Raw genomic sequence first — 9,075 nt, 5'->3', positions numbered from 1 at the left:
ATGTTCTTCTATTCCCAGAAGACGCATATGCCGTAGGGACTCATTATTCTTGGCATCCATACGAATCCTGTTGAAAGGGGAAAATTAATCTCGAGCTGTTACGTGAGGGAAAATTGGCGTAGCAATGTCCAAATGAGGTAGATTGATATTTCTTACTGAACGAAGCTGTACAATAACAGGAGTTCTGGCAAGAAATTTCAACCTTGATTAACTTTTTTCTCCATGTCTACACTTCAACAGAACGACGTTTCCTGTTTAGATACATGAGCAAAACTATTCAGACGACAGAATAATGAATGATCGCTTTATATTTTCAGCATTGCATTTTCATTACTTTTTTCATCTGCCATAAGAAGAGACGTTAGGAACGAAGATGTATTGATATCTAGTTAGCCTAAACCAGTTCCATGAATAAAAAAATATTGCGTTACCATAGCAACGAACAATAACTCATTAGAAGTGTCAGTGTGGAGCAGGTTATCTATGGTGTGAAGTTTGAAGTCGAAAAAATAAGCCAGAGTTACGCAATAAATTAAAAGAAAGAAGATGTCCATAGAAATTGTGGAAATCGAAAAATAGGAGTATCGAGCCATCATCAAGTACATGAATTTAAAAGGGTTAAGAGGAAAGCAGATTTACGAAGATATGTTAAATATACTTGGTGATCAATGTCCTTCGTTTGCGACCGTGAAAAATTGGACTGCAAGCTTCAATAGGGGTAAATTTTCTATTGAAGATGATCGGGAAGCCAGTTTCTGTGTCAGTCCCCGAAAATATCGATGCAGTTCATGACATGATTTTATCAGACCGTCGAAAACGGATATCTGAAGCACTGAATATTTTATACGAACGCGTTCATCATATCAATTACGTCAATTTGGACATGAGAAAAATTGCTGCAAAATGGATATCCAAATGTTTGAATCTTGACCAAAAGCGTGCAAGGGTAGAAGCGTCGCGTTCGATCTGTGCTCGATTTGAAAACGATGTAGACTTCAAATCGAATTGTTACTATGGATGAGACTTGGGTACATTTCTACGATCCAGAAACAAAGCAACAATTGATGGAATGGGGACACTCTGGTTCTCTAAGACCTAAGAAGTTTCGGGTCAAAAAATCTGCTGGAAAAGTTCTCTTGCTTCAGTTTTTTGGGATTGCCATGGAGTAATCATGATTGATTTTTTGAATAACGGTAGAACAATAACCGGATATTACTATTCGACACTACTGACCACTCTATGGGAAAAAAATTAAGAGAAAAGACGCGAAAAGCTATCTAAAGGTGTTTTGTTTTTGCAGGACAACGCCCCTGCACACAAATCTCATGTTGCCATGCAAAAAATTCGTGATTTAGGGTTCGAATTACTAGAATACCACCCTTATTCACCAGATTTGGCTCCATCCGACTATCATCTCTTTCCTCAACTGAAAAAAAGTTTAAAAGGTCGTAAATTTTCTTCCAACGAGGAGGTAATAAAAGCTGTAGAGGTCTGGTTTTCAGATCAAGAAAAAACTTTTTTTTTGAATGGTCTAGAGACGTTGTAGGTTTGCTGTAATAAATGTATCGAATTAAGAGGAGAATATGTTGAGTAATACAATTTTTTGACATTGAAATTTTGTTTGGTTCCATAGTACGCCAAGAATTTTTCAATATATCCTCCTATATGTATACTTTTTCAGTTGAGTAGAATTCACCTAAATAGCTACATACATGATTTATCAGTTGGAGCATCGTCACCATAAACTTTCAAGAACATTAGTTGCATTTCAGATGCTGTTTTCTCCTAATTAATTGGAAAACTACAACCTTCCCCAAATGCTGTTTATTTGCAACATATTCAACACAGTAAAAAATAAGGTTTTTGTATGGAATTCAGAGCGATATGAGCTAAATATTATGCACTAACCCCTCTGAAACCACCAAAACCAATTGTCACTCTACTACATAACCTAATACCTAATAGCAGCCACAGTTCAGCAATAATTTTTTTCAGCTTCAATTACCTGACCTTCTCCCGAAGTGTGATTTTCCATTTGTGCCGTTTCTGTCGAATCGACAACGATTTTTTCGTAAATCGTCCAATCTAAATTGAATGCCGAATCCCAAATATATTCTGAACGCATGGTACGTTCGGAGATACATGCGAAATAACAAGTTTCGGATCGACAAAAAATTGCAAATTGAACAAATTCGATAACATCATCATCCAAATTGATCCCGAAAACGAGATTTGCAAACGATATTGTTTTGTTTCCAGTCTATTGTTGGATGTGTTTTTCCAGTGATGGTGATGGTACATATTTTTGCACCGTGATTCCATTCTGAAATTCTATTCGGTTCATTGCTTTGTATCACATACACAGAAATCAATCATTCATTGATTTATTCAGGTAAATATGTGAATACTGTTCGATGCTCTTGATCGGTGTTCGGAAAAAATGTATATATATACCATGCCTTATGGGAACAGCATAAATATTTGGAATAAAAAAAGAACACAACACAACACATTCGTCGAGAGAGAGAGATAGTTTATTGGTGTTTCTACAATTACAAAAAATTGCTTTCACAGGTCAAAGTAAATAAATGAAATACATACATAAATACAAGAATTCACTCAACAAAATACAAAGCAACTAGAAACAGACAAATAGACAGGGGGGCTTGTATAATGAGCAGTTTAAGTACGCGAGTTATAACGCTTATAGACAAAAAAATGCATGAATGGAGTTATGTCAAAATATAAAATGTATATATAAACAAATATTTACAGGTTGAAATGAATAAATAATAAAAATCAATAAAAAATATTCACCGTAGTCATAGTGTATAATGTCGACGAAAATGACATGAATAGATACCCAAAATGTCGAGATTTTCGAAATCGAGTTTTTATGCTAGGGTGGAAGCCTAGGCAACGCTTATAATGGAATCGAAAATCCCAATTGGATCAGGCGAATATAACAGGAGATATCGCAGATTGAAATTTGCAATTTTTGAAAAATGCCATTTCCAAGAAGAAAATCTAAACGAAGGGAGATAGGCTTTCGAAAATGCTCGCAATAAATTCAGCGTGTTTGAAAACCTATATTTTAATACCAAAATTTCAAATATCTGGCCCAGTTTAGGAGAAAATAATTTTTTTCGTTTTTCCACTTTTCATTTTCGAGTTGACTTCGACGTGCTCTCTGGAAGGCAATTCTCTACTGAATCATCAACTGTTTGGTTTTCCAGAATCTTCAAAACAAATTCTATGCACTCCATATCCTAAGACAGTAATAGAACATCCTGATTTTAAGACAGAGTAGCAAATAGGTCATTTTAGGAGGGTCTAACCCCTTGCTCATTTTTGACCCAAAAAATCGAAATTTTCGAAGTCGAGTTCTTATGCTAGGGTGGAAGCCTAGGCAACGCTGATAATGGAATCGAAAATCCCAATTGGATCAGGCGAATATAAAAGGAGATATCGCAGATTGAAATTTGCAATTTTTGAAAAATGCCATTTCCAAGATGAAAATCTAAACGAAGGGAGATAGGCTTTCGAAATTGCTCGCAATGGATTCAGCGTGTTTGAAAACCTATATTTTAATACCAAAATTTCAAATATCTGGCCCAGTTTAGGAGAAAAAAATTTTTTTTGTTTTTCCACTTTTCATTTTCGAGTTGACTTCGACGTGCTCTCTGGAGTGCAATTCTCTATTGAATCATCAACTGTTTGGTTTTCCAGAATCTTCAATACAAATTCTATGCACTCCATATCCTAAGACAGTAATAGAATATCCTGATTTTAAGACAGAGTAGCAAATATGTCATTTTAGGGGGTCTAACCCCTTGCTCATTTTTGACCCAAAAAATCGAAATTTTCGAAGTCGAGTTCTTATGCTAGGGTGGAAGCCTAGGCAACGCTGATAATGGAATCGAAAATCCCAATTGGATCAGGCAAATTTAAAAGGAGATATCGCAGATTGAAATTTGCAATTTTTGAAAAATGCCATTTCCAAGATGAAAATCTAAACGAAGGGTGATAGGCTTTCGAAATTGCTCGCAATAGATTCAGCGTGTTGGAAAACCTATATTTTAATACCAAAGTTTCAAATATCTGGACCAGTTTAGGAGAAAATAATTCTTTTTGTTTTTCCACTTTTCATTTTCGAGTTGACTTCGACGTGCTCTCTGGAGTGCAATTCTCTATTGAATCATCAACTGTTTGGTTTTCCAGAATCTTCAAAACAAATTCTATGCACTCCATATCCTAAGACAGTAATAGAACATCCTGATTTTCAGAGAGAGTAGCAAATATGTCATTTTAGGGGGGTCTAACCCCTTGCTCATTTTTGACCCAAAAAATCGAAATTTTCGAAATCGAGTTTTTTTGCTAGGGTGGAAGCCTAGGCAACGCTGATTATGGAATCGAAAATCCCAATTGGATCAGGCGAATATAACAGGAGATATCGCAGATTGAAATTTGCAATTTTTTGAAAAATGCCATTTCCAAGATGAAAATCTAAACGAAGGGAGATAGGGTTTCGAAATTGCTCGCAATAGATTCAGCGAGTTCTAAAACCTATATTTTAATACCAAAATTTCAAATATCTGGCCCAGTTTAGGAGAAAATAATTTTTTTTGTTTTTCCACTTTTCATTTTCGAGTTGACTTCGACGTGCTCTCTGGAGTGCAATTCTCTATTGAATCATCAACTGTTTGGTTTTCCAGAATCTTCAAAACAAATTCTATGCACTCCATATCCTAAGACAGTAATAGAACATCCTGATTTTCAGACAGAGTAGCAAATATGTCATTTTAGGGGGGTCTAACCCCTTGCTCATTTTTGACCCAAAAAATCGAAATTTTCGAAATCGAGTTTTTGAGCTAGGGTGGAAGCCTAGGCAACGCTGATTATGGAATCGAAAATCCCAATTGGATCAGGCGAATATAACAGGAGATATCGCAGATTGAAATTAGCAATTTTTTGAAAAATACCATTTCCAAGATGAAAATCTAAACGAAGGGAGATAGGGTTTCGAAATTGCTCGCAATAGATTCAGCGAGTTCTAAAACCTATATTCAAATACCAAAATTTCAAATATCTGGCCCAGTTTAGGAGAAAATAATTTTTTTTGTTTTTCCACTTTTCATTTTCGAGTTGACTTCGACGTGCTCTCTGGAGTGCAATTCTCTATTGAATCATCAACTGTTTGGTTTTCCAGAATCTTCAAAACAAATTCTATGCACTCCATATCCTAAGACAGTAATAGAACATCCTGATTTTCAGACAGAGTAGCAAATATGTCATTTTTGACCCAAAAAATCGAAATTTTCGAAATCGAGTTTTTGTGCTAGGGTGGAAGCCTAGGCAACGCTGATTATGGAATCGAAAATCCCAATTGGATCAGGCGAATATAACAGGAGATATCGCAGATTGAAATTTGCAATTTTTTGAAAAATGCCATTTCCAAGATGAAAATCTAAACGAAGGGAGATAGGGTTTCGAAATTGCTCGCAATAGATTCAGCGAGTTCTAAAACCTATATTTTAATATCAAAATTTCAAATATCTGGCCCAGTTTAGGATAAAATAATTTTTTTTATTTTTCCACTTTTCATTTTCGAGTTGACTTCGACGTGCTCCCTGGAGTGCAATTCTCTATTGAATCATCAACTGTTTGGTTTTCCAGAATCTTCAAAACAAATTCTATGCACTCCATATCCTAAGACAGTAATAGAACATCCTGATTTTAAGACAGAGTAGCAAATTTGTCATTTTAGGGGGGTCTAACCCCTTGCTCATTTTTTACCCAAAAAATCGAAATTTTCGAAAGCGAGTTTTTGTGCTAGGGTGGAAGCCTAGGCAATGCTGATAATGGAATCGAAAATCCCAATTGGATCAGGCGAATATAACAAGAGATATCGCTGATTGAAATTTGCAATTTTTGAAAAATGCCATTTCCAAGATGAAAATCTAAACGAAGGGAGATAGGCTTTCGAAATTGATCGCAATAGATTCAGCGTGTTTGAAAACCTATATTTTAATACCAAAATTTCAAATATCTGGCCCAGTTTAGGAGAAAATAATTTTTTTTGTTTTTCCACTTTTCATTTTCGAGTTGACTTCGACGTGCTCTCTGGAGTGCAATTCTCTATTGAATCATCAACTGTTTGGTTTTCCAGAATCTTCAAAACAAATTCTATGCACTCCATATCCTAAGACAGTAATAGAACATCCTGATTTTCAGAGAGAGTAGCAAATATGTCATTTTAGGGGGGTTTAACCCCTTGCTCATTTTTGACCCAAAAAATCGAAATTTTCGAAATCGAGTTTTTTTGCTAGGGTGGAAGCCTAGGCAACGCTGATTATGGAATCGAAAATCCCAATTGGATCAGGCGAATATAACAGGAGATATCGCAGATTGAAATTTGCAATTTTTTGAAAAATGCCATTTCCAAGATGAAAATCTAAACGAAGAGAGATAGGGTTTCGAAATTGCTCGCAATAGATTCAGCGAGTTCTAAAACCTATATTTTAAAACCAACATTTCAAATATCTGGCCCAGTTTAGGAGAAAATAATTTTTTTTGTTTTTCCACTTTTCATTTTCGAGTTGACTTCGACGTGCTCTCTGGAGTGCAATTCTCTATTGAATCATCAACTGTTTGGTTTTCCAGAATCTTCAAAACAAATTCTATGCACTCCATATCCTAAGACAGTAATAGAACATCCTGATTTTCAGACAGAGTAGCAAATATGTCATTTTTGACCCAAAAAATCGAAATTTTCGAAATCGAGTTTTTGTGCTAGGGTGGAAGCCTAGGCAACGCTGATTATGGAATCGAAAATCCCAATTGGATCAGGCGAATATAACAGGAGATATCGCAGATTGAAATTTGCAATTTTTTGAAAAATGCCATTTCCAAGATGAAAATCTAAACGAAGGGAGATAGGGTTTCGAAATTGCTCGCAATAGATTCAGCGAGTTCTAAAACCTATATTTTAATATCAAAATTTCAAATATCTGGCCCAGTTTAGGATAAAATAATTTTTTTTATTTTTCCACTTTTCATTTTCGAGTTGACTTCGACGTGCTCCCTGGAGTGCAATTCTCTATTGAATCATCAACTGTTTGGTTTTCCAGAATCTTCAAAACAAATTCTATGCACTCCATATCCTAAGATAGTAATAGAACATCCTGATTTTAAGACAGAGTAGCAAATTTGTCATTAAAGGGGGGTCTAACCCCTTGCTCATTTTTTACCCAAAAAATCGAAATTTTCGAAAGCGAGTTTTTGTGCTAGGGTGGAAGCCTAGGCAATGCTGATAATGGAATCGAAAATCCCAATTGGATCAGGCGAATATAACAAGAGATATCGCTGATTGAAATTTGCAATTTTTGAAAAATGCCATTTCCAAGATGAAAATCTAAACGAAGGGAGATAGGCTTTCGAAATTGATCGCAATAGATTCAGCGTGTTTGAAAACCTATATTTTAATACCAAAATTTCAAATATCTGGCCCAGTTTAGTAGAAAATAATTTTTTTTGTTTTTCCACTTTTCATTTTCGAGTTGACTTCGACGTGCTCTCTGGAGTGCAATTCTCTATTGAATCATCAACTGTTTGGTTTTCCAGAATCTTCAAAACAAATTCTATGCACTCCATATCCTAAGACAGTAATAGAACATCCTGATTTTCAGACAGAGTAGCAAATATGTCATTTTAGGGGGGTCTAACCCCTTGCTCATTTTTGACCCAAAAAATCGAAATTTTCGAAATCGAGTTTTTTGGCTAGGGTGGAAGTCTAGACAACGCTGATTATGGAATCGAAAATCCCAATTGGATCAGGCGAATATAACAAGAGATATCGCTGATTGAAATTTGCAATTTTTTGAAAAATGCCATTTCCAAGATGAAAATCTAAACGAAGGGAGATAGGGTTTCGAAATTGCTCGCAATAGATTCAGCGAGTTCTAAAACCTATATTTTAATATCAAAATTTCAAATATCTGGCCCAGTTTAGGATAAAAGAATTTTTTTTGTTTTTCCACTTTTCATTTTCGAGTTGACTTCGACGTGCTCCCTGGAGTGCAATTCTCTATTGAATCATCAACTGTTTGGTTTTCCAGAATCTTCAAAACAAATTCTATGCACTCCATATCCTAAGACAGTAATAGAACATCCTGATTTTAAGACAGAGTAGCAAATTTGTCATTTTAGGGGGTCTAACCCCTTGCTCATTTTTGACCCAAAAAATCGAAATTTTCGAAATCGAGTTTTTTTGCTAGGGTGGAAGCCTAGGCAACGCTGATTATGGAATCGAAAATCCCAATTGGATCAGGCGAATATAACAGGAGATATCGCAGATTGAAATTTGCAATTTTTTGAAAAATGCCATTTCCAAGATGAAAATCTAAACGAAGGGAGATAGGGTTTCGAAATTGCTCGCAATAGATTCAGCGAGTTCTAAAACCTATATTTTAATACCAAAATTTCAAATATCTGGCCCAGTTTAGGAGAAAATAATTTTTTTTGTTTTTCCACTTTTCATTTTCGAGTTGACTTCGACGTGCTCTCTGGAGTGCAATTCTCTATTGAATCATCAACTGTTTGGTTTTCCAGAATCTTCAAAACAAATTCTATGCACTCCATATCCTAAGACAGTAATAGAACATCCTGATTTTCAGACAGAGTAGCAAATATGTCATTTTAGGGGGGTCTAACCCCTTGCTCATTTTTGACCCAAAAAATCGAAATTTTCGAAATCGAGTTTTTGAGCTAGGGTGGAAGCCTAGGCAACGCTGATTATGGAATCGAAAATCCCAATTGGATCAGGCGAATATAACAGGAGATATCGCAGATTGAAATTAGCAATTTTTTGAAAAATACCATTTCCAAGATGAAAATCTAAACGAAGGGAGATAGGGTTTCGAAATTGCTCGCAATAGATTCAGCGAGTTCTAAAACCTATATTCAAATACCAAAATTTCAAATATCTGGCCCAGTTTAGGAGAAAATAATTTTTTTTGTTTTTCCACTTTTCATTTTCGAGTTGACTTCGACGTGCTCTCTGGAGTGCAATTCTCT

The sequence above is a fragment of the Coccinella septempunctata genome, chromosome 5 (assembly GCF_907165205.1).
Source record: "Coccinella septempunctata chromosome 5, icCocSept1.1, whole genome shotgun sequence".
In the NCBI taxonomy this organism is placed as follows: Eukaryota; Metazoa; Arthropoda; class Insecta; order Coleoptera; family Coccinellidae; genus Coccinella; species Coccinella septempunctata.
Note: the sequence above shows the minus strand (reverse complement) of the source record.